Source organism: Notolepis coatsorum, assembly GCF_963971535.1.
Source record: "Notolepis coatsorum genome assembly, chromosome: 8".
Lineage (NCBI taxonomy): Eukaryota > Metazoa > Chordata > Actinopteri > Aulopiformes > Paralepididae > Notolepis > Notolepis coatsorum.
The window spans coordinates 24,611,029-24,638,171 of record NC_140172.1 but is presented as its reverse complement, the minus strand read 5'-3'; positions in this window follow the sequence as shown (position 1 = coordinate 24,638,171).

Here is a 27,143-nt window from a genome sequence, read left to right as displayed (position 1 = left end):
TTAACCAGCAGTTAGCTGGTAGCTAGCAGTCAGTAGTTAGTAGCTAACTAACAGTTAGTCATTAGTTGTCAGTAGATAGAGTCGATACAGATTATTTACCTATAAAAAAGAAAGGGAAATACACGGCATACATTAGCAACTCGTTATACATGTAAAAGATAATTGCGGATATAAACGGTGCATACAATGCAACGTACCGCTGGCCAGTCAGTTCGCCCACAGGGCTTTTCACCTTACAGGCATATGGCCAAGAGTGTCATTTAAATAGCGCGTCATGCCGGCGCAGAAGCAGCTTACCTGTCCAGAGTCACAACGCACTTTCCAAAGTGTGTCCACTAGGCAGCACCAGACAATAACTAACGCTTGCAATAAATGTCACTTATGAGAGTAATAATAATAATAATGAACCCTTTGTAGGAAAACGTCGGATAATTCTCCAGTTACATCATGGCTATGGTTAAGGTCGGGTTAAATTTAATCCGGGACTAAAGCCCCTTTAGTCTCAGGTTATGACAGATTTAAGTATCACCTTATGGATCAAACCTTATATCACGCTATGGAAAATTTCATATATCTGTAACGATATATACAGGGAACAAAATTTACTTTTTGGCTTACCAGTGGTAGAAAATAAATAAATACCAGCCAGGCAGATTTTTTTACCAGCCAAAAATGATAAATAGCTTTTTAGCAGAGGTGTGGACTAGGGTTGTCACGATACCAACATTTTAGTTTCGATACTATACCAATATTAATTTCAATACTTTTCAATAATTTTCCTCAAAATCAGGGAAACACTCTCAGATGTCATTATTGTTCTTTATTTTAAAACACAACAATGAACAATGACAATAATAAATAAATTTAATTAAAAGCAATGGCATTCAAAATGCTGGAGAACTTTTTTTGCACTCAAAACAGTTGCTGTACAAGGTTTCTGAACCCAGCTTTCTCAACTGTATATATATTGGAACTTGGTCCACACAGATGAACTCTGAGGTCGCTTTCACATATAATTTTGGTGGACTCTGTGCGGTTCTGGTGGTGAAGTTGCAACATTGTTGCATTCTTCATTTGGTTCGTCTGCATTCACATAGCAATTTGTCAAGCGCACCAAAACTTTCTGAACAATGTCACGCGGTCGAAAAGGGCACTCGTCTATTGGACACAATGGAGAGTGGAAATCCCTCCCCTTCAGAAAGTGAAATGCGGAAATACACAAACTGCGTAGCCGTGAGCAGGCGTGATAGTAGCAGAGGCGTGGCTGATAGAGAGTGGAAATGTGTGTGTGTGTGGCTGCGAGCCTGTGTGTGTGCGCGTGCGCGTGTGTGTGTGGACTGCGAGCCATGTCTGACTCCAGATCAGCGGATCACCCAAGTCTGTCCACGAGACATGTTTACACAGTGTGCTTGTAATGCCGCCACGGTATTAATAATAAGCCGTGTTTTTTTTCTTCTTTCTTCTACCCAAGATGCACAGTTAGATATATAGATAGATAGATGCAGTGTGCTGCGCGCCGTGGTATTAATAATAATCATTCATAATAAGCTGCGGTGTTCCTTCTACCCAACTATGCACAGTTTATCAGGTGACTGACTACGTTTGGTCCGATGAAGGCGAACCGAGACCTGTGTTTTTTGGAGGACCGAGTTCGCATGTTTGGTCCGCGGACCGAGTTCGACTGCGCATTCACACAAACCCGAAAAACCGGACTATCGACTTCTGGTCCGATAGTCCGGACCAAACAGCCCCTGTGTGAAAGCGACCTGAGACTGCCCTGTTGATCCTTTTATCATCTTTGGACTAATTTGTGTACTTAATATGCTGCTAAAAAAAAGCAGAGGCTGGGTTGAGCCAAATGCAGCAGACTTCTGTAGTTAAACAAAATTCAAGGGGTAGAAAAAGTATGGTTGTATTATTATACATTTGTCATAGCAGAGGGCCTAATTAGTTTGAGATACCATATAACCTAGAAAACATTTTGATGAGTGAGACTGATTATAGCCCATCATAATCTAGAACTAGGTTATGTCATATTGTAGGCTGTTTAACAAATAAAATAGATTTCCGTTGTCTTTATACAGTATGTATGAACCATTAAATGGGCAATTGTCAAATGTCTCTGTATAAATCACGTTTGTGACTAAGCCATAGAGATGCTGTGTTTACTAGCTTTCAGCACGGCAGTTTAGGCTATGTATAGCCTATTTTAGGCTTTTCAATTTATTTTCTATTCTTGCGAATAGCATTGTGGACATTTTCTAATGCTCGTATAAGGAACTGTAGTCACGAGAGCTAGCATAGCTCGTCCAACGAATGTTGGCATCAATGACATGACTACAGTACTGATAGGAGCTACTGTAGCACGTAACATTATCACAACCATCGGCAATCGCAGTGAGGATCTTTATTGCTTAACGTTAGCTAGCTAGCTTTAACTAGAATTATAGTTCGCTAGCTATATAAGCTAGCTAGCTAACGTTAATCAATAAAGATCCTCACTGCGATTAGTTAGTTATCATAACCATCGGCAATCGCAGTGAGGATCTTTATTGATTAACGTTAGCTAGCTAGCACATTTTGCATAGAGTAAACTCGGCTAATGTTAGCTTATATAGCTAGCGAACTATAATTCTAGTTAAAGCTAGCTAGCTAACGGTAATCAATAAAGATCCTCACTGCGATTGCCGATGGTTATGATAACTAACGTTTAGGGATGTCCCGACGTTTTTTTGCTCCCGATCCAGATAATTTTTTTTTTAATTAAAAAAAAAATTATTCAACAAACATGACCATGTTCATGTCTTAAACTCATACTGAGGCCTTAGTTTTGGTTTTAAATTGCATATCATCATTCATTTATTTATTGTCACACAAAACAAACCAATAGTATCCAGCTGCAGAACGGCAGACCAGCCACACTCTCAGATCCAAACGCATTTCCTTTGATTTAATTATACATCAAATGATTTATGTCAAGGATTGCAATGCCTCGCTTGAATGAAGTTAACTTTTCACCTGGATAACGTCAACATTCAGGGTGAATGTAATGTGAGAAATTGGGATTAAAAAATAAAAAATAAACATTTTAATTTGGGTCTGAGAGTTTGGCTGGTCTGCCATTCTGCAGCTGGATACTATTGGTTTGTTTTGGCAAAATTCTTCTGCTCTGTGACAATAAATAATGAATGGTGATATGCAATTTAAAACCAAAACTAAAGCCTCAGTATGAGTTTAAGACGTGAACATGGTCATGTTTGTTGAATAAAATAAAAAAAAGTAAAGAAAAATAAAATAAAAAATTGCAGATTATTATTATTTTTTTTGTCGATCCCGATCTTCGGAAAATCACGTGATCGGCCCTACTAACGTTACGTGCTACAGTAGCTCCTATCAGTACTGTAGTCATGTCATTGATGCCAACATTCGTTAGACGAGCTATGCTAGCTCTCGTCTCAATTAGAGTTTGTTGTTCTTCATTCCAGAAGGTTGCTGCCTGTAAACTAGCGCAACGTCACCACTGACAGCAGCGCTGTGCTCCAATAGGAAGGCATTTGCATGCATAAATGAATAAATTATATATATTTTTTAAAGTACCGTTTCTTCCCAAACGCAGTATAGTATAATTTCGAACACTCTAGTACCGCGGTACTATACTAATACCGTGCAACCCTAGTGTGGACTGGAGTCACATGACTTGGACTCGAGTCAGACTCGAGTCACGAATTTGATGACTTTAGACTTGACAAAATCAAAAAAGACTTTGAACTTGACTTTGAGTTTAACACCAATGACTCGTGACTTCACTTGGACTTGAGCCTTTTGACTTGAGAAGACTTGATACCTTCCCACATGCCCAACGATTAAAAATTATGTTATTAAATGTGCCGTGAATTAATTCATTTCCAGCTAATAGACACTTCATCTCCCAGATCCACTTTGTTTGAAACAATCTGACAGCATCCAATCAAGTTGCGCAAGAGAAACACACGAAGAAGTAGTAACGTTACAATTTAGAACGACGGATCCAGTGGAAAATGATACCAAAGATTGCATCGTTTGCTTATAAAAACTACGTGGTGGGAGAGACGGAGAGAGAGACAGAGAGACAGAGACAGAGACAGAGAGAGAGAGAGAGAGAGAGAGGAGAGAGAGAGAGAGAGAGAGAGGAGAGAGAGAGAGAGAGAGAGAGAAAAAGTACTCGCACACGATTTAGGCTCTACCTAATTCTAATACCTAATAAACTACCATTTAGCATCTAATGAAATGCAGAGATGCCTGGTCATTTCAGTACAGACTTTATATACCCCAAAATTGATAAAGGGTTAAGGTAGACTAGTTAGTTGAACAGAGGTCTGCTATTATGGATCATGTGCCATAGACTGTATATACAGGGCAGGCAGACGTTAAATAAATGATTGGTCCAAGTGGGAAGACAATATGTTGGTTATTGTTATCCTACCTTTAAAATGGATATGGTGATCCTTATTATTTTTTTCCAATATACTCTTGAACTGGTTTTCTCAAGCAGCTCTTGCCCAAATCTATCTAGTAGTAAGACTAACCCCGATTCTGAATATTATTACATTTATAGAAATTAGATTATGTTTTTTAGATTATGTTTTTCAAGTTGATAATGATTTTTTTTGGTGAAGCGCGCATTATGACTTGTTTAAGACTCGAAACTCAAGGTTAGAACTTGGGACTCGACTTGGGACTCAACTTGGGACTCGTCAGTCTTGACTTGGGACTTGAGTACCAAGACTTGAGACTTGCAAAACAATGACTTGGTTCCACCTCTGCTTTTTAGTATATCGCCACGTGTTATTATTTATTACTATATAATACTAATGAGATTTTCAATTAATATCATAAACAACATAAGGAATATTAGCATAATTCTTTGTGGACTGAAGGAATGAGTCAGCGTTAATAGTTTAAAATGCAGATAATTCCTTCATTCATTATGCTTTACTGAGGCTGATGGAATTGGGAGATCTTTTTTATGTTACACAATGAACAAGTGCAAAACGAACAAATCACACTCTCTCCCTTATAAACATAACGCTGGTGCCCGCAATCGGGTATTTAAATCAAGCAAGTTGATTGAACTTTGAGAACGGAGCTGTGTAGGATGCAGCACGGCCGTGCCTGCTCTGCTCGCGGATAAGGGATGGACATTAAGTCTATCTCGGTTTTGTTTACCGTTTTTCTTTTGCCTAATGGCAAATGTTATGTATGTGCATGCCTTGTTCTTTTTATGTCTTTGTCTATCCATACATGTTGTGGCAGAGTTTACAAGGAGGAAGCTGTAAAGTTGCTTAAAGGCCAACTTGCAGGTTAAACCATACTCTTCAATTATGGGTAGTTTACATCATTGGTATCTAATTTCATTATTTATTTTTTTCCAAAGGGTTAAAAAGGTCCACGCACGAATAACATGTACGGAGCAAATCAAAAAGCTTATCAGACGCTAGCAGGGCCGTGAAGTCACTTCAGGCAACTTATGCCTTATGCCCGTCCGGGTCATAGTACTACTGGCTATATGGCTCTGGCTAACGTTACCCCGCTAACGTTAGCATTATGTCTACTGTCGTGAACATTTTAAATCAGGGCATGTAAAAGAGTTTTGGGAACTAGTCAAATGTGCAGGTCCCCTTCTCAGACCAGTGGGGCAAAGCACTGCACACGCATCATGCCGGCTAGCAAGCTACACGTTGCGGCATGTTGATACGATAGTAGCCCCTCGGATAGCACTCGGTGCATCAGTCATGAAACGGGCTACCACGATATCTATTAGCTAACTAACGTTAACGTTACAAGCTCAAACACCTTATAACTACTACTATTGTCATGTCCATAAGTTCCCTGGCAGAATACTTGTGAGGACAAAGGTATACAAAGAGGAGAGCACCATTTTAAATCTGGCATTTTAGGAGTTTCGAGAATGCTGGCTACCAAGCTAGCTAACTTAGCTACTAACGTTATATACACAATATGTACAACGACACAATGATTTACATTATTACAAATATTGTAACGTGGTTGTGGCTTTTACAAATAGTGGTTAGCTTTAGAGATGAATGGCTATGATCACGGAGCAATAGTGTTAGGTGAAACAGAGACTAGCTCCTCGGCTAGTAGTAGCAAGTAGGGGTGGACGGTATGGTCTAAAATTTATATCTCGGTATAATTTGAAGCATAGACGGTAACGGTATATATCACGGTATCAGTGTTTCTGTTAGAATATTTTTTTTTGCCTGATAGGCAGGCTATATAAAGAATGACATCCTCAAGGCATGTAGATTTATAATATTTTAACTTAAAACTAGGCTACTTTTGCGTATAAAGTCATTATATTCCAAATAAAATAAGTCCCGAGTCGAGACTCCTGCTCCCATTGCAAACAGCGGGGCTGGATTTTGCTAGAAGCATATGTAGCTGCAGAGGCGCAGAGCCAGGGGCTCTTTCAGGTCTGGTGGCAATTCAGCCGTTGGCTGGGGGGGCGCTGTTTGACGGGCCTGTGACCAGACCTGAAAGAGCCCCTGGCTCTGCGGCTCTGCACCTGCATGCTATTCGCAAATCCACTGCTGCAGCCGTCCTCCCCATAGATATCTATATGGTCCTCCCGGCTCCCGCTGCAGCCGTCGTTATCATAACACTACACACATATCGTAATGTTTACAGCAAACTGTAGTTGATCACCAGGTATGTTTTATTAACGTAGAATAATTCATATAAGAAAAACGATAGGGAAATATCTTACCTTTCTCCACTGGTTAAAAATGCCAGGAACTGAAATTGAAACTTGCTGTGCGCCGCGGTGATATGTGTTTATTATGAAATGACAATTGCGTGTTGACACGCCCACTGCGCGAAGCCTCCTAAATAACTTTTTCCAGTTTGCACATATCTATTATCTATGACTAATTCTATCTATTTTTAGGGGCAAATGCGATTGAAATAGTCGCGCTGTGGTTACATGACGGCATTGCTATTTTAGAGCTGCTCTACCAGTTACACGGTATAGTCAAAATCCATACCGTAGAGCAAATTAATACCGTTTATACCGTATACCGTTTATACCGTCCACCCCTAGTAGCAAGGCTCTCTGCTTCCTGCCACTACCTGCCTGTGACTCTCAGAGCCCCTCGCTGCCCTGCACCTGCAAAATATGCATGTGCGTGGAGGTTGTGGTTTGGTCGACAAAATGTTTGATAAAAACGCTAAAACTGGGTCTATTTCGATTTTCCCCCCTCTTCATGAAAGTCAGCGTTGGCCTAGTCACATTGTTTATTGATCAAAAATACAACCTGCAAGTTGGCCTTTAATAAAAAGAATGGGACCTAATAATGTTCAATGTTCAAACAAAACGAAAAGATATAAAATTATTACATATTTGAAATCCCTATTATGTGATTTGGCAATGCTTCAGGAGACCCATCTAAATTAAATAGAATCAGTTAAATTGAAACAAAGATGGGTAGGTCAAGTTCTCAGCACCAGGCAGTGGAGCCTCCTGATTTCAAAGAAAATATCATTTAAACTTTCAAAACAAATAGTTGATAAAGATGGTAGATATAATTTTGTCAGGTCTTTTACTAAATGAAAAATGTACTTTAGTAAATGTATATGCCCCTAATACGGGACAGAATACTTTTTTGTCAAAGCTGAATCTGGTGCTGGCAGAATTTGCAGATTATCCCGTTCTGATGGGTGGGGACCTAAATTTGGTTAGCAATGCCTCGATTGATAGGTCTGGGCGCCCCCTCCCACTAGAAGGAGCATTGTCAAGTGCACTTAAAGAAATGCAAAACTCACTTGCATTATCCGATATTTGGCGTGTTGTCAACCCTGACACACGTGAATATACTTTTTACTCCCACGCTCATAATTCATATTCCAGAATTGATTATTTTCTTTTCTCACAATCCTTGGTTGGTAATGTGATTTATTGCAAAATTCATAACATAATTGTATCAGACCATGCACCCCTGTCGGTCCTTTTTACTCCTGCTGTAATTAACAATAAAACCAAACAATGGAGATTTAATAACTCCTTATTGAAAGATCAAGTTTTTGTGTCTATGATTTAGGAGAAAACACAGGAGTACATTAGTATTAATCTTACATCAGTCCAGTCAGTGCAGACTGTATGGGAAGCTTATAAGGCAACCTGTAGGGGCTGGATTATAAACTGCTCAACAGCTAAGAAAAAGGAAAAAATGGCAAGGAAACGTGGTCCGATTACTGAATTTAAGTCCTTGGAATCTACACATATGTTGGACCCTGACAATTTAGAACAAAAAAATTCAGTGCTGGTTATAAAAACAGAATTACAAGCAATTCTACATGAGGAAAATGCATTTGCCCTCTTTCAGTTGCGTCGAAAATATTATGAATCTGGCGATAAGGCTGGTAAAATGCTTGCTCTCAGATTGAAGCAGCAAGAAAATCATCAGTCAATCTCTAGCATATATGATGAAAATGGCTCTTTGATTTGTGATCAACTTCAAATCAATCAAGCATTCACAAAATGTTATAGCACACTGTATACATCAGAATGTTGTACGAGTGAAGAGGAAATGGAAAACAGTTTCAGAGATATAAATCTCCCAACCCTCTCTGAAGAAGAAAGGGAATCATTGGATGCACCTATCCTGGAAAATGAAATTAAATCGGCTACCTCAACCGGTAAAATGCCGGGTGATGATGGCTATACAAGTGAATTTCTTAAGTGTTTCCAAGTTACTTTTACACCACTTCTAATATTGCCGTTTAATGATATAGTGGCTAATCAATCCATGCCGCTAACCATGTGGCAAGCTACTATTTCGTTGATTCCAAAACCTGGCAAGGATCACTTGCAAATGTGTAATTGCAGACCTTTGAGTATTTTAAACAATGATTATAAGTTGTTTGCGAAGGTCCTTGCAGGGCGATTGGAAAATGTTATAGCCTCATTGATTCATATTGATCAGGCCGGCTTTGTACAGGGTCGCCTAGCTTCAAATAACATGAGGAGGCTAATGCATGTTATGTCAAGGGCAGGGGCCTCCCAGCATCCAGCGATGGCAATATTGCTGGATGCTGAGAAAGCCTTTGATCGAGTGGAGTGGAAATATCTGATTTATGTACTTCATAAATACGGATTTGGACCGGTTCTTATGAACTGGATAAAGGCACTTTACCATGACCCGGTTACGTCAGTCAGAACAAATGGTATAATGTCTGATCCATTCCATCTCCATCGATCTACCCGCCAAGGATGTCCGGTTTCACCGCAAATTTTTATTCTTTCCCTCGAACCACTTGCCTGTGCTATACGTGCTCATAAGGAAATCAGTGGTATTCGTATTGGTAGTTGTGAGTATAAGGCCAGCCTGTTTGCTGATGACATTATTAACACTAACAAATCCTAGCCATTCCATCTCTCAAGTGCTAAAGCTTATAGATACATTTGGTAATCTTTCGGGCTATAAAGTGAATTATAGTAAAAGTGAAGCTATTCCACTTAACGATAGGTTATGTATATAACCTAGTTATATGAGTACTGGCTGAGCGTCCCGCTCTTAAGCCTATCGAGATACCTCATCTCATGTACCTATTGTACCTCCATCAACGAATAAAAAAACAAATACACCCACACCTGCCGGGTCCCGCCCCTATGGAGGCGCAGCCTACAAGACAGCGGGCCTGGTCACCAAACACTCTTCCTCACCAAAAAATCCCGTTCCCAGTAAAAGATCCCTCAAAAGGGAACTCAGGGCCGCTTAAGAGCGGGACGCTCAGCCAGTACTCATATAACTAGGTTATATACATAACCTATCGTTATATATCGTACTTGGCTTATCGCGTCCCGCTCTTAAGCCTATCGAGATATGGGTTAGAGCGGACGCGAGGCCCGACAAATGTACCCCCTGAGGACCCGTAAGCCCACATCAAGGGGTTTGGGGAGTCCCGTCACCCCATCCTTCCTAATGAAGGGGGGGGGCGCAGTCAACTCCACCGGAGTGCGAGCAAGGAGGAACTAGAACCCCTTGAACACAGCACAGGCGGAACCACGTGTGACCTAACACACTGTGGCCCATACCCACACACTCCTGCTACCCTACCAATGGTCGGGAAGCAGGAAAGGCCACAGACCCCAGAACCGCCTGGGAGACAGAACCCCCGGTCATGTCCATGAGGTAAAACCTTACAAAGGGGCCCGGGGAGGATCATGAAGCTGCAGCACAGATGTCCTCCACCGAGGCCCCACCCAGCAGAGCGGCAGAGGCAGCCACCGCACGAGTGGAGTGCGCCCCGACACCCCCAGGGGGATCCAGCCCGGCCAACGTGTAGCAGAGGGCAATGCCCTCATACAACCAATGGGACAGGCGTTGTTCGATAGTGCCTTACCGGCCTGAGAACCACCGTGAAAGCTGATCGGTGACCCCGAGGTCCTGAGTACGGCTGAGGTAATTCCCAAAGCACGGACCGGACATGACAGGTGAAGGCCCGCATCTAACTCACTAGCGTGAGGAGGCGGATGAAACGCCTGAACCACAATATCCCTGGAGCGGAAGAACTCCGGATATTTACAGGCACGAAGGCAGGATTAGGCCGCAGAGTGGCACCGCAATCGGAACGAAAGACAGGCACTCTAGTCGTACCGAGAGAGCACAAAGCACACCCACGCGTTCAGCGGAGGTGACGGCCAGCAAGAACGCAGTCTTGAACGACAGCTGTTCCAACGGCGCTTGCTCAAGAGGCTCAAACGGGGCCAAGGACAACCGACCGAGGACCAATTGAAGATCCCAACTCGGAGCCAAAGAGCGTTGCACCGGCTTAACGCGTCGAGCGCCAAGCAGGAAACGCTTCACAAGAGGGTGGCCGAACAAGACATCCCCCTCAAATCCCTCATGATAGGAGGATATAGCTGCTGCATATACCCTCACCGTCGAAGCCGACAGTCTATCAAGGAGAGACTGGAGGTAACTAAGGACAGCATCCAGGGGGCAGGAGACTGGGTCCCGGCCCCCCGCCTTACAACACACTTGGAACATACGCCATCTGCCCGCGTAAGCGCGACAGTGGAGGGAGCATGCGCATTCCGGATGGTATCAACCACAGAAGGGTCAAGAACCTGTGCTCCTCAACATACCCGTCCCAACAACTGACCTAACATATGTATGGGGAAGAATCCCAGGCGGCACGGCATCCGTCCCAGACCTGCCTGGCTATGTCCGGACGTAATCCCCACCCGTCAGGATGAGGACCGCCCCCGCGACAGTACACCTGTACACACATTCACCCTGCCGGGGATGTGGGGAGCCCTCAGGCCGCGCAGATGGAGGACGCCCATAGCCAGCCGCCCGCCGCCTGGTGCAGACAGGGGGAGCGTACTCCTCCCTGTCTGTCGATCCCGAGTGTGTCGACAACACGCTCTGAGAGGGATGCCCATAGCCCTCCAACCGTTGACTGGGAAGAGGAGTACTCTACTTCCAGTCTACAGCAAACCCCAGGCTGGTAGAGACCTGCCTGGTACGAGACCTGACGATCCACCTTGACCGCGAAGGACCAGAACGTCGTCAGGGCAGAATACACTCCGTAACCCCTGACGACGCAGAGGCCCCAGTGCGGCCTCCACGCACCTGGTGAAGATGCGGGGAGCCAGAAAAGAACCGAACGGCAGCCTCTGGTACTCATACGCTAACCCTGCAAAGGAAGCGTAGGTAAGCCACCAGAGAACACCGGGAGGAGAACGCCACGACGATGGCTTGCTTCGTCCACAGAGATTGGATCTCGTTGACCAGAGCTGTCACTGCTGGAGACCCTGACAATAGGGTCTGTACCAAACCTGAAAACGGGCGGGGTTGTGTAAACACAAGTCCCCGCCTCAGCGTTTTCTCCATCCACCTCGACATATGGTACTGCCGTAGTCATATGTGACGACACTCCCAATGCACCCGCCGCCATGTGGCGCAGGTCCGCCAGGAACTGTAGATAGTTGGCCCGGTCCCACCCGCTGTGCGTAGCCAACCCTGGACCCGTGCGAGCAGAGCGTTCCGTGTCGGGACATCTGACCCTGACACTACCCACGAGGCAATCGCACCCAAGGGGGGACCCCGACAGAAAGGGCCGGTTTGATACGGGGGGGGCTTTCTAGGTGAAAAAAGCCCCCCCACTGAACACCCCTCCAGAACATGCTGAGGAGTTGTTCTGCAGCCGGACATGCAAGGTGTGAGGACCCCATGGGTTCCTACACACCGTAGCCCTGCAGTGATATTACTACGACCCAAATCACGCGTGCCTGCGAGACCACTGCCAATCTTTCAGGAGTGGGAGGCACCAACATGATACAAGGTTTCGAGCCCCCCTGCTGACAACACTTATAGTTGACAGACGTAACACCAGGCTCAACCAACACAGCTTATGGTGTGGGAGCCGCTTGACAGCACAACATTCTCACGAACAGACCCAGGCTCAGCCATCAACTGGGTGTCAGCCCCTGTCCTCATGAGAAGCGAAAAGTGGGGCCGCCCGCGCTTCAACGAAGGCACGCGGCCCGCAGCCAAAGGAAACAATCAGAGCCCCCTTTTTCCGCTGGTGTTGGGGGAGGGAGTGATCCGAGAGCGGGCTGCTCGCGAGCCCATCCAACATGGCCGATCCCTCGGCCGCCAAGGCTGTCGGCCTTGTGGACACCTGTCGATTCAACGCCCAGGATACCTCTGGCGGGGGAAAACATGGCCGCCTGTCGAGGGCCTCGTCATCGCCGCTGACGAGGCCGTGCTCTCTCTTCTTCTGGCTGCGCGGTGTGAGGCGGTGTGGGGCGTAGGACAATACCGCCCGCGCTCCAGCAGAAAACCAAAATCCCCTGCGGAGAGGGGAACCCTGAGCGGTTATAGCTTGCGGCTAGGTCAAAGCTAATAACGTCAACAACCTCACGCGATGTGTCGACGTCGGCTGGCCCTCAAGGCCCCGCCACCAGACACAATTATTTTTGATAGAAAAAACAGCAATTCGAACACAGTTCTAATCGCCGCCAATTCCATACCGTGGCGGTACAGGCTTTAGCAGCCCACCAGCCACTCGCCAGGCCGACTCACCCATGGCGTCGGCCGGGCGGGGCACTGTTTCAATATGTCAAAAGCAAAGGACTGATGTTAACACGGAGCACCATTGGTGGTTGCAAACAGCAACCTCCACTGTGGTGTGCACCATGAAGGGGTTAAATGAATAAAAGAACCAAACCACAAAATACTGTAGAATGAGCAAGCCCATATACACAACGTTAAGGGGAGGCGGACCAGAGCGAACCAGTCCCGCATTCATTCAAAATATTCACAACAGCACACCAGCCCTAGCTTAGCCCATTTACCAAAAAAGGTAAACAAAGCCCCCCCCCCGCACTACTCCCCCAATAGACACCGATTGACCGTCAGCATGAAATGGTTGAGAGGAGAGAAAGCTGTAGCATAGACAGACCTTCTCATAGCAGAGCGACAGAACAAAACAGTAGCCCACTACACTACTATAGCATAGCATAGCGTTTCAACGCTACTATGGACAGTCAGCTGAGCCACAACACGGGCCGCCGTTAAGTCCCATCCTGCAGTAGTATAGCTCTACTGCTACCCGCCGAGCCTCAAGCATCGGCTCCCAGGTGGGGACACCGTTCAACAACCCCCGCCGGGATACAGGGGTAACGCTACCTGGCTAGGCTACCTAGCCACGGCCTACCCTGTTGTCAACCCATTTACCCGTAAAAAAGGTAAATAAGACTCAGCAAAACCCCCACATCAGCTACCGACTGACCTTCATTGATGAACCGGGCAAGAGGAGGGAAAAGCGACAACATCCCACGGCGGAGACATTAGAACAGCGTAGCAGTAGTGTTAGCATGTAGCATTAGCATGTAGCATTAGCATTAGTTGTTTAACAGCACGCTTCCAGGACCGTTTGGAACCCGTTCACTGCAGTGAACGTTCACCAAACCATCGCGCCCCTGGCGCCGACACACAACATGGTTGTGTAACAAAACAAACCAGCATTACTAACACTAATACCCATGCTTGATGACACAGGGCCTACCTGTGTACAAGCTGGCCCGATAGCCAAACCTTGCACGCTGAATCCTTGGTCTGCTGCCATCAGACGAGGAAACATCAACATAGGCCCGCCGTGTCGCTGAAACATGGCCCGAAGATTCCAGGGGTAAGCAAACCTCCGGTAACTTTCAACATTACGCAATTTCTCATAATCTTTTCATAACAACTAGTTAACATAAGGTGCACTGCATCCGTTATGATGGGAACGAAAATAGAGGAAGAGTGTTTGGTGACCAGGCCCGCTGTCTTGTAGGCTGCGCCTCCATAGGGGCGGGACCCGGCAGGTGTGGGTGTATTTGTTTTTTATTCATTGATGGAGGTACAATAGGTACATGAGATGAGGTATCTCGATAGGCTTAAGAGCGGGACGCGATAAGCTAAGTACGATATATAACAACCTAACTTTTCAATCACATCTGGGTTCTGCTCCTTTCAATTGGAAGCCAAAAAGAATTAAATATCTGGGAATTAAAATCCGATCTCCCATTGAAAAAATGGTTGAGGTAAATACACCAGACCTTTTAAAGAATATAAAGGAGGACATCAAAAGATGGACAGTCTTGCCTTTATCCCTATGGGGCAGATCTGATATTATAAAAATGAATTTGTTACCAAGGCTAGCTTTTTTGATGTCCTCTAATAGACAACAATGATTTAATAAGATACAAATTCTGTGATTTTCAGCCCAAACTGTGTTTTAAGTTCATTAAAAGGTATCATATTTCCACTTTCCATCACTTGCCCCACCTGTGTTATATTATGTTGTTGCCATAAAACATTTTTAAAGGGTTTTACCTCCTGCAGAGAGCAACAGGTTTTTCCATAATGGACATGATGGTAAGGAATATCCACTAAAGGTCAGGCGTTTATGTAAGATTTTCACTATTTCACATGAAAATTCTAAAAGCGGATTGTCCAGTCTGGGAGTGATTTTTGGGTTATACCACAACAGATAGATGAAAGAGATAGATCTGTGTTATGTTCTTTTATAATTTGTTCTTCAAGCCATTCCCAGCTGCAAATCTGTCTCACACTATTGTAAGCGCACTGCAAGGGGTATCTTGAGTTATATGCTATGTAATACTGGTGGATATCTGGTAGTCCTATTCCTCCACTATTTCTAAAGTTCCCTCCTAGTTGGTTCAAAGAAATAAACAAATTATTTTCTGGCTTCCTATGGAACAACAAAAAACCTAGAAACAGCCACAAAAAACGTATAAAACTGGATAGTTGATTTAACTTCATTCATAAGCCATTCTCCCTTTATGCGTGTGTGCACACACACAAGTGCCCGTCCCAATTATGGTCTTTGGAAAGACCAGATGAAGTCAGAAGAGTTTGATAGTATTTACTGAGGATGGCCAGATAATGTTGATATTTAAAGGGGACATGCATTGCTATTCCTTTCACTATTTGGGCAACTTTACACAATTCCTGTGAGTCTATGGAACACATCTGTAAAGTTTTTATTTATTTTTATTCATTGTTTTGTATTTCTAATCAAGTACTCTAAAGCAGCATTTTTCCACTTCAAGATTTCAAGCTGTTTTGGGCTGGGCTCTGCCCATAAGCGCTTTGAGTGACAGTCACCCACAGTCTGCACTGGCATCTAGAGAGATAGAGGAGGGGGATACTAATTAATTTAGCCGCGAGGGGGGGGGGGCATAATCCCATGGGACAATGCATTGGTAACTTGTTTCAAATGACAATATATACCCCTGTGAAATTATTGCACAGATCGGAATACGGGCGCACGCAACGATATTTTTAACAGTGATATGCGAGTAGAGAAGCTCCATCCCCGCGCGCATACACACACATTGCCCATTGATATAAACCCCCATTGCTAGGAAATAGGGATGTCCGATATTATCGGCCGATATCGGCATTAAAATGTGATATCGGAAAATAGCGGTATCGGTTTTCAATTTTTTTTTTTTTTTACATTTCTATAACCTTTATTTACCCAGGCAAGCAAGTAAGAACAAATTCTGATTTTATTTATTGTCAAAAGTATGCATAATGTTGGGGGGGGGGGGGACCCTGCATATATCGGTTGATATCGGTATCGGAAATTAAGAGTTGGACAATATCGGTATCGGTAAAAAAGCCAATATCAAGCATCCCTACTAGGAAACAATGCTAAACACTGGAAAAGGCCATTTATAAGACACAGACCTTTAAACTTAAAAAAGAATAATACATAATAAATGTATACGTGATCATGAAACATTAAAAAATTGTTGTAGGAACGGTTTGGGAGAGGGAGGGGTTTTAGTTTGTGTGGTGTGATAACAATCTTGAAATTGAGAAGTTTAGACTTTAGTTTAGTTTAACAGAAATAACATTTTGTTATAATGAAAGTACCTAAAAGCGGTCTGGTACCGGTATCGATTACCAGGTACCGGTTCAAATGTGAGTAACCTACATGCCATTACTGCTTTTTATCTATTGACTCATTATAGCTACTTTATTATTTTAAAATAAATAATATAACAAACGCCCGTTACTATGACATTATAATCATTATGATTACATACATACTGTAGCTAAATGCAGTTTTTCATTCAGGGAAGAAATTTTACTTTTTAGCTTTAGATAAAAAAAAAACAGCTAGATATATCTTTACCGGCCAAACATTTTAAATAGCTTTTTAGTTTATCTCCATGAGTTATTATACGTATTGTATTGTGTTCTATCTCTCCACTCCACGCTATTGGTAGTGCTTGTGCCAGCACAGGAGATACGATACACATTTTTATATAGGCTATAAACATTTAAATCAATAAAATCTTACTTTTGAATAAAATAGGCTCAGGAATCCGAATCGTTAAAGCTAATTAGCCTAATCCATGTAAAAAAAGAAAAAAAGCCAAAAGTACATGTATTATGGTGCAACCATACATACGGTAAGTAGGTCAACTCATTTCAAAAGCTTCAAAAAGCTTCATATTGCACCCTGCCCTAATTACATTACAACAGATTAAGACTTGAACAAGAAAGAAATAGGTGACAGCCCACTGTTAGGTGGCACCTCAAAGGAATAGACCTCTAGTGTTATTTAGGAGCGATGGATGTAGGAAGGAAGGAGAGCTTGTAGCGGTTGCTCTTATATCTACTTGCTCTGAACCGTCTCCCTGAGGGAAGAACTTCATATTCGGGATAAAGAATATGAGAAGGGTTGTGTAAGATTCTCTGTGCCTGGCTGACCACTACCTTCTCCAAGATAGATTGGAATTACCACAGGGTCATGTACTCTCACTTCTTTGGGATCATAGATCATCTCTTTGGTTTTGGTGGTATTGCGAATGAGATGATGTCTCTCACACCAGACCTGAAAGGAGTCAATCTCTTTAAAATAAGTAGAGGGGCAGTCGCCAGCCTTCAATAGGCTTAGAATAAGTGTGTCATCTGAACATTTCAGGACATGATTGTTAGGCTGACTGCTGCTACACTCATTGGTGTACAGTGTAAATAGGAGAGGGGAGCTCACCGCACCGGTGCTGCAGAATTTGACCTCAGAGAGTGTGTCATTCACCTTGACTTGTTGTGTCCTGTTGGTAAGAAGAGAATAGAACCATTTGATTATTGAGGGGTTTATCCCCATAACACATTCGGGGCCCGTCTAATCTCACATCTAAGGCCAGCTTTTCATTACAAGGTTTCACTGTGCGTGAGGTTGTTTGTGGAGCTAAATCTATATTTTATATTATTGCTATGTGTCCATTGTCAATTGACAGTATAAACCTTCCCTTCAATATGCCATAAAGAAATAATTTTTTCATCAATACGTTCCCATTTTATAGCGTCGTGAATATGAACGTTATATTGGATTGGACTCTAGGGTCATTCCTGCAAAGCTAGTTATAGGGCGCTAAGCTAATAACGTTAAATCGATTGCGTTTCGGCCGTACACAAGCTAGAGTTAAAAATCAAAATGCATATGATCGGTATCATGGTCCACCATGAATGCATGAAAGGGGGGGGGGGGGGCGGGGGAAGTTGTTTCCGATTATTGATTACCAATAACGGCATTCGTTATTGCAACATCATAAATTGCAATAATCCGATCAAGCTGAAATTGTCATCAAATCGCTCTTACCTGTGGCCGGTTGGATTCCAAAAAGAATTTCCCAGTTATTGATCGCCATCTGGTAGATCGATATGTTTATTGGCTGATGCTATATTCCTTTACTGCATACTGCATTCAGTAGTATGAGATTCTCAGGTGAGAGAGTACAGGTCAAAATCATGTTACCTGCTGACTGCACTGCCCACAGCAACCCAATATACAATTAAAATAATGTACTATAAATATCTACCTCTTATTAGATTATAAATACCATCTTTGGTTGTTATGTTAATGTTGCCTTTTGGTTGACAGCAAAAGAGGGGAAAAGGATAGAGAGAGAGAGAAGGGAAGAGAGCAGGATGGAGTCAGCAGAGAGAGAGGGAGAGAAGGGAAGAGAGCAGGATGGAGTCAGCAGAGAGAGAGGGAGAGAAGGGAAGAGAGCAGGATGGAGTCAGCAGAGAGAGAGGGAGAGAAGGGAAGAGAGCAGGATAGAGTCAGCAGACAGAGAGAGGGAGAGAAGGGAAGAGAGCAGGATGGAGTCAGCAGAGAGAGAGGGAGAGAAGGGAAGAGAGCAGGATGGAGTCAGCAGAGAGAGAGGGAGAGAAGGGAAGAGAGCAGGATGGAGTCAGCAGAGAGAGAGGGAGAGAAGGGAAGAGAGCAGGATGGAGTCAGCAGAGAGAGAGAGGGAGAGAAGGGAAAAGAGCAGGATGGAGTCAGCAGAGAGACAGAGAAGGGAAGAGAGCAGGATGGAGTCAGCAGAGAGAGAGAGAAGGGAAGAGAGCAGGATAGAGTCAGCAGAGAGAGAGAGAGAGAGAAGGGAAGAGAGCAGGATGGAGTCAGCAGAGAGAGAGAGAAGGGAAGAGAGCAGGATGGAGTCAGCAGAGAGAGAGAGAAGGGAAGAGAGCAGGATGGAGTCAGCAGAGAGAGAGGGAGAGAAGGGAAAAGAGCAGGATAGAGTCAGCAGAGAGAGAGAGAAGGGAAGAGAGTAGGATGGAGTCAGCAGAGAGAGAGGAGAGGGAGAGAAGGGAAGAGAGCAGGATGGAGTCAGCAGAGAGAGAGGGAGAGAAGGGAAGAGAGCAGGATGGAGTCAGCAGAGAGAGAGGGAGAGAAGGGAAGAGAGCAGGATGGAGTCAGCAGAGAGAGATTGAGAGAAGGGAAGAGAGCAGGATGGAGTCAGCAGAGAGAGAGAGAGAGAGAGAGAGAGAGAGAGAGAGAGAGAGAGAGAGAGAGAGAGAGAGAGAGAGAGAGAGAGAGAGAGAGAGAGAGAGAGAGAGAGAAGGGAAGGGAAGAGAGCAGGATAGAGTCAGCAGAGAGAGAGGGAGAGAAGGGAAGAGAGCAGGATGGAGTCAGCAGAGAGAGAGGGAGAGAAGGGAAGAGAGCAGGATGGAGTCAGCAGAGAGAGAGGGAGAGAAGGGAAGAGAGCAGGATGGAGTCAGCAGAGAGAGAGGGAGAGAAGGGAAGAGAGCAGGATGGAGTCAGCAGAGATAGAGGGAGAGAAGGGAAGAGAGCAGGATGGAGTCAGCAGAGAGAGAGGGAGAAGGGAAGAGAGCAGGATGGAGTCAGCAGAGAGAGAGGGAGAAGGGAAGAGAGCAGGATGGAGTCAGCAGAGAGAGAGGGAGAGAAGGGAAGAGAGCAGGATGGAGTCAGCAGAGAGAGAGGGAGAGAAGGGAAGAGAGCAGGATGGAGTCAGCAGAGAGAGATGGAGAGAAGGGAAGAGAGCAGGATGGAGTCAGCAGAGAGAGATTGAGAGAAGGAAGAGAGCAGGATGGAGTCAGCAGAGAGAGAGAGAGAGAGAGAGAGAGAGAGAGAGAGAGAGAGAGAGAGAGAGAGAGAGAGAGAGAGAGAGAGAGAGAGAGAGAGAGAGAGAGAGAGAGAGAGAGAGAGAGAGAGAGAGAGAGAGAGAGAGAGAGAGAGAGAGAGAGAGAGAGAGAGAGAGAGAGAGAGAGAGAGAGAGAGAGAGAGAGAGAGAGAGAGAGAGAGAGAGAGAGAGAGAGAGAGAGAGAGAGAGAAGAGAGAGAGAGAGAGAGAGAAGGGAAGGGAAGAGAGCAGGATAGAGTCAGCAGAGAGAGAGGGAGAGAAGGAAGAGAGCAGGATGGAGTCAGCAGAGAGAGGGAGAGAAGGGAAGAGAGCAGGATGGAGTCAGCAGAGAGAGGGAGAGAAGGGAAGAGAGCAGGATGGAGTCAGCAGAGAGAGAGGGAGAGAAGGGAAGAGAGCAGGATGGAGTCAGCAGAGATAGAGGGAGAGAAGGGAAGAGAGCAGGATGGAGTCAGCAGAGAGAAAGGGAGAAGGAAGAGAGCAGGATGGAGTCAGCAGAGAGAGAGGGAGAAGGGAAAGAGAGCAGGATGGAGTCAGCAGAGAGAGAGGGAGAGAAGGGAAGAGAGCAGGATGGAGTCAGCAGAGAGAGAGGGAGAGAAGGGAAGAGAGCAGGATGGAGTCAGCAGAGAGAGATGGAGAGAAGGGAAGAGAGCAGGATGGAGTCAGCAGAGAGAGAGGGAGAGAAGGGAAGAGAGCAGGATGGAGTCAGCAGAGAGAGAGGGAGAGAAGGGAAGAGAGCAGGATGGAGTCAGCAGAGAGAGAGGGAGAGAAGGGAAGAGAGCAGGATGGAGTCAGCAGAGAGAGATGGAGAGAAGGGAAGAGAGCAGGATGGAGTCAGCAGAGAGAGAGGGAGAGAAGGGAAGAGAGCAGGATGAAGTCAGCAGACAGAGAGAGGGAGAGAAGGGAAGAGAGCAGGATGGAGTCAGCAGATAGAGAGAGGGAGAGAAGGGAAGAGAGCAGGATGGAGTCAGCAGAGAGAGAGGGAGAACCAGGTGAGACAGGTGAGACAGTGGACATAGCTACCATGTCAAGACCACATGGTAGCGCTGTATAAATGCATATTATGCCGAGGTAGCCTATGTTTTGCCCACATTCATAGTATGCACCGGTCCGATATCGGCCCCGATATCATATCACTAAAATAGCTGGATCTGGCATTGGTAAAAAATAAGTAAATGCAGTACCATGGACAGTAACATTGTAAACAAATGAAAGTAAACAAGTCAAGTGGGGTTTTAAAATGAGAATCCAGCACCTGGCTGTGATGTCAATAAGAAGGAGGTGCTTCAGAGAGTCACTCACACGGAAAAGTGATTGATAGATTTGGCCTCAAGGTGAGGTGACACAGATTAATTCTCCCAAAGTAGGCTAGAAGGAATGATCTGCAGAGATGTTTTAGCCAAAAGGGGAGACTAGAACCACTATGGCTGAATAAATTTTTCTGCCGGACCAAAATTTTAATCCTATTTTTAGAAGTGAGTGCCAGTGTAAAGTGACAAAGTGAAGGGGGGGGGGGGGGTGCTCAGGCACTATATTGGACAGTCTTTTGGGGTGAGTTGAGCCTATGATAAAACAATGTATTATTATTTATCTTTATTTATTGATTACACATCCTTTATTTTGTACATTATTGAATAAATAAATGTATCATATCATATCAAATAAACTTTTTTTCAATTATAAATATTTTGCATAATGTTATGTTTATTTAGGATCCTCATTATGTTTATTTAGGATCCTCATAAGTTATTACATCAGTAAGAACTATTCTTCCTGGAGTCCACACAAAAGACAAAATAAGATGCAATACATTGTCCTTTGGCGTTACAAGTTATGGCGTTGTGGCTCAACATTAAAGTAAGTTCTCAAATTTGATTGTGTCTTACTAGTAATATAATTGAGAAGTTGGTGTATATGAGTAAATGCTTTTATTAACAGGTCTAAAATGGTCAGCAAAGAGTAGCTGAACAAATTGACAACTCTTACAGTAACACACACACACACACTGTTGTGTGTACTGTACATTGGCCAATAGGTTTGGGCTCTAGGGGCTGAGCCCCCCTAAAGGTCTGATCCTAGAACCGCCTGTTTAAAACATAAAATATGTTCACCCCACAGATATGTCCCCCTGTAAAGACTGTGGACATCTACAGACGATTGTCGTACTCGAGATGAAAGATATTTAATTTGGAAGAGAATGAGACGACAATACCATAGAACAAGAATAAACAAGAATACCCACTCTAGCAGGAGCACTCATTCAAGGGTACTACGACTATGCTTGCACCTCATGGTACCAAAGCACCTCAAAGGCACTAAAAACAAGATTACAAACATCACAAAACAAACTACTTGACCTTACTCCTAAAACACACCTCACCCTAGGGCTGGGCGATATGGCCAAAAACGTTATCGCGATAAAATTATAAAATTATTTTCATATAACTCGATATCGATAATTATCGTCGATATAATGTCTGTCAAGTTTAATTAACTTTTTATGTCCGGCGCCGATGGACGGGCTATTAATAGACTTGTTTTTCTGCTGTGAATGTCTCGAGTTGATGTCGTCATCAGTCCGCGCACGTTAGCAGTTAGCCAGAGCGAGCAGTACTGTGTATCCCATGACAATGTACTAAATAAATATCCCTAAAATACTCTGTTCCGCCACAATACATTGCAACGACGTCCACCGTATACCACACACTACTATAACCGTGGCATCAGAATTCACGCCACATACATACTCGGCACGTAAATATATAAAATAGCGCTGTGCAAGCTAAGTATCCTAGCCAGCTTCGTTTCCAAGCGATGTATTCCATGACAATGTACTAAATAAATATCCCTAAAATACTCTGTTCCACCACAATACATTGCAACGACGTCCACCGTATACCACACACTACTATAACCGTGGCATCAGAATTCACGCCACACACATACTCGGCACGTAAATATATAAAATAGCGCTGTGCAAGCTAAGTATCCTAGCAGCCTTGAGTCCTGAGCTGTGGTGCGTAAGCACGTCATCACGTAACGTTGGTTGTTGTTAGTGAGTGTGCTGAGCCGAGGCTGAACGGAGCCAAACTTGGAAAATCGATATATCGAAACTTTGCGACCACGTTTCATGTTTATTTCGAGGAAATAATTTATCGCGATATTTATCGTTATCGTTTTATCGCCCAGCCCTACCTCACCCCCCTGCCCATTTTGACAACCTAGGATGGCTTAGAGTAGACGACAGAGTACAGCAACTTGCAATGGGCCTGGTCTACAAGATACACTACACCACTAAGGTACGCATCTATATTTTCCACAACAAACTTGTGTTTCCGCGTTCGAGTTTTGCGCTCTGACTGGCCAGGTCATGTGACATGTGCGCCAATCGTGGGACGGCAAGTTCTGCGCCTATTTCCGGGTCGAACAGCCTGCAAACTACCTAACGCCTAGTTTATCACTGGTTAAGCTTAGGCGACTCTTTCGCAGTTGGTTAAGGTTAGATTTTGGAATCAGGGCAGGCGTTCTATCTAGGGATGCCCCGATCATGTTTTTTGCCACCGATACCGATCACCGATCGTCGTGAGCCATATCGGCCGATACCGATCCGATACCGATCGTTTTTGATTAAAAAAAATTATATATAAAATATATATATTATATAATTAGACTTGTACTTGTATTATCTGCGAGACATCGCCACCACGCAACAAGCTCCACTGTCTGTGTGTACTTGAGTAGCCTCCAGCTACGGCCAGGATTCTCCGGAGCTGCAGCTGGACCCTATACTAGAGTAGCCTCGAGCTACGGCCAGGATTCTCCTGCGCTGCAGCTGGACCCTATTGATATAACGTTACTGTGCTTTGGTCATATCACATTCAACATGCCCTCAGCTCAAATACGCGTCGAATCAGTGTTATAAGACATTGATATCAGGAGCTATCTGTAGCTACTGCTAGCCGGATATATAACGTTAATATTTAGTATATTTTAGTTCAATGGGACATTTCGTTTTGAACAGTGAACTAACTTGCGCTAACGTGAGCTAACAGGTATCATACACGTCTCTACTAGACTATTGCTGTATCATTTGTTGATATCAGGAGCTATCAGTAGCTAGCCGGCTAGATACCGTTCGGTTAGACAATGCCTCATCATGTATTAAACTAAAAGTGAATAGTTGACTGGGTCATTTTGTAACGGTAGCTAACGTTAGCTCAGGGAGACGCCGTCCCACTAGACTAGACCCGTGTTTACATGCGTGCGGGAGGGGCTGGAGGGATGAGCAGACGCCACACCACCCGGTGTCTGAGACAGAACTCAGCGAGTGAGATCGGTTTTGACGATCGGTGAAAATAAAGCATTATCACCGATCACCGATCGCATATTTATACTGATTATCGGCCGATAACGATCGGTGGCCGATCGATCGGGGCATCCCTAGTTCTATCGCCATGCTCTAAGACAAACTCTAACCTTAACCAACTTCGAAAGAGCGCCTAAGCTTAACCAGTGTAAAAACTTGCGGTCCCACGATTGGGCGTACATTGTCACATGACCTGGCCAATCAGAGACGCGGAAACACTAACTTTGTTGTGGAAAATATTCAGGCCTAAGGGTACCCATGTACATGTCGAGGTACTTCCCAAAGGTCAGTGAATACCACGACCACAACACCAGAGGGAGTTCGACAAATCATCTGCAACCCAGATTCGGCACAAACAAGGGACTAAACACTAGGGATGTCCCGGTTGCATTTTTTTGCTCCCGATCCGATCATGTGATTTTGAGTATCTGTCGATACCGATCTTTCCCGATCCGATCTTTCACATTAGTAACCAATTTGACACATTTTTGTCAGAAGCTGGCGAAGACAAGCCCCTCTGTTCCCTCAATAGCCCCAGTCGAGTGCGGCGGCTCAAATTACATTCACCATACGAGAAATATTCAAAGTTTCAATCTGTTTGCACTAGGGCTGACCTTCGAATTTTTTTTGGCAATCGAAGCTTCGGGGCCGAGCTTCGATTTTAATTCGAAGCTTCGAATAAAAAAAAAAAAAAACTTTTTTTATGATATTTTTTTTTTATCTTATGTTGTGGGACTTGTACAGCACTTTGGTAAACTTTGTTGTTTTTAAATGTGCTCTATAAATAAAGTGGATTGGATTAATGAATTAAGTAGCCCCTTTCGTGACTGTGACGCAGCCAACACGGCTGTGTGATTTAATTTAATTTGAACAACTTCAGATTTCATGGGAACTACCAATCCCCCAAATCAAGAATGTTTAAGATGAATGAAGTAAGATTTTGATTATTTGAAATATGGCCTGTGTAGACTAAACTATGCACAGAATTGTCAGTCTACAAGGTCCGGATTCTTCATGGTCCGGCAATGTAGACCTTGTAGACTCCACTACAGACCAATTATCAGTGAATGTTCATGCGTTTTTAAGAAGGGCTACTTCCACAAAAAACAAAGAACTCACCAAAACATCTCAGTAGCACCTTATCTAAATGTTCTATTTCATATATGGAGATTCATATTTATTTATGTATTGCATGCATTTCTACATTTTATTTCCTATTTTGTTTATTCATCCGAGTATCTTTCTTTCTTATGTGTGGAATTCTACAAGGCATTTATATTCACATTTAGTCATTTAGCTGACGCTTTTATCCAAAGCGACTTACAAGTTCTGTACGACAGGTCATCAGGAAGGATACAACTCTATCAGCTGAGTAACAATGTTCATCAAAGTGTTGCATGTTACAGTGTAGGTTAGTTTATTAGGACAAGTGCATGACAGTAAGGTTAGTTAGGGTTAGATTTTTTCAATTTTATTTTTTCAATTTTATTTCAGATAATGGTTGAAGAAGTGAGTCTTTAGTCGACGGCGAAAGATTGGACGGGATTCAGCTGTCCTAACTGGGGTGGGTAGTTCATTCCACCATTGTGGGGCAGAGAATAGGCGTGTAGGTGGTGTATATGTGTTTGAGGATGATATCAAACAGGCAATAGTGATGATATAATTTGGGCAGTGCTGAGCTGGGTTACTTTCCTCCAGTGTATTTGTCCCCCGGCCCCACCCAATGGCCCCATGCACACAGACACACACCAAAGTAAAAATTAAAAAAAAATTAAAAAAAATTGATTTTATTTTTATTTCTTTTTAACTTCGGTTTTTTTTTAATGTTCGAAGCTTGTGCCATCGAGCGAAGCTTCGAAGTATTTAAGACAGCCCAACTTTGCACATTAGTATACATTCACAGTGTACGACTTACGTAATGATTTGCTCCATTTTGGTCTGAAACGCAGACGAATAATCCTCACAAAGCGAATGTTGACGTTATCCAGGCGATCCAACGTTAACGTTAGGTTATGACTATAACCAAGTTCTGTTAACACTAGTGGACGCTCTGCGTCTGTTGCATATATCTCGCTTCAGCATATATACACTGAATAATTTCACAAATGTACCTTTAAATGCCAGCATTCATCTGCCATCAGATCAGGGAGGGCCGAGCCCCCCCGACCCACCCTAATGGAGGGCACCCCCCCTATTGATGGCTTCACGGGAGGGCGACGGACCCAACCGTGCGAAGAGGCACTCAAGCAACTCAACGCACAGGGTGAGCAGACCGTGGCTTGACCCCACGACTACACACACGCACAACCCGCATGCCACCCGGGAACGAACGGAGGAACAACCTCGTTACTGCCCCCAGAATCATGGGGTCAAGGGCAAACCCAACCCCGTGGCAAGGCCGTAGCAGCGGAGCACGAAGGAGGACCCAGACCCACCAAAGGGACTGGACCCCCTGGAACGGGGGCCCGGAGAAGTCCATGATGCCAGCATCAAGACCCCACCAGGCGGGCACGTAGTGCCCCGCCCCCCACATCGCCAGCGTATTCGGACAAAGGCCCCTGAGCCGAGCGGGCCCTGTCCCCCCAATAGTACACCGCCTGGCACACTGACCCTGCAACAGGCAGTCAGCATGGCCGTAAGCACACAAAAAAGGTTAACCAACGGAAGCAGACAGCGCACCGGGGAAAAACCAGGCAACAGGCTATCAACCCTAGCCTGGAGACTGCGGACGAGACAGGCGCCAGAGGGGACAGCTGAACACAGCCGCCCCGGCGGAAGGAGCGGAAGCTGGCGGTGT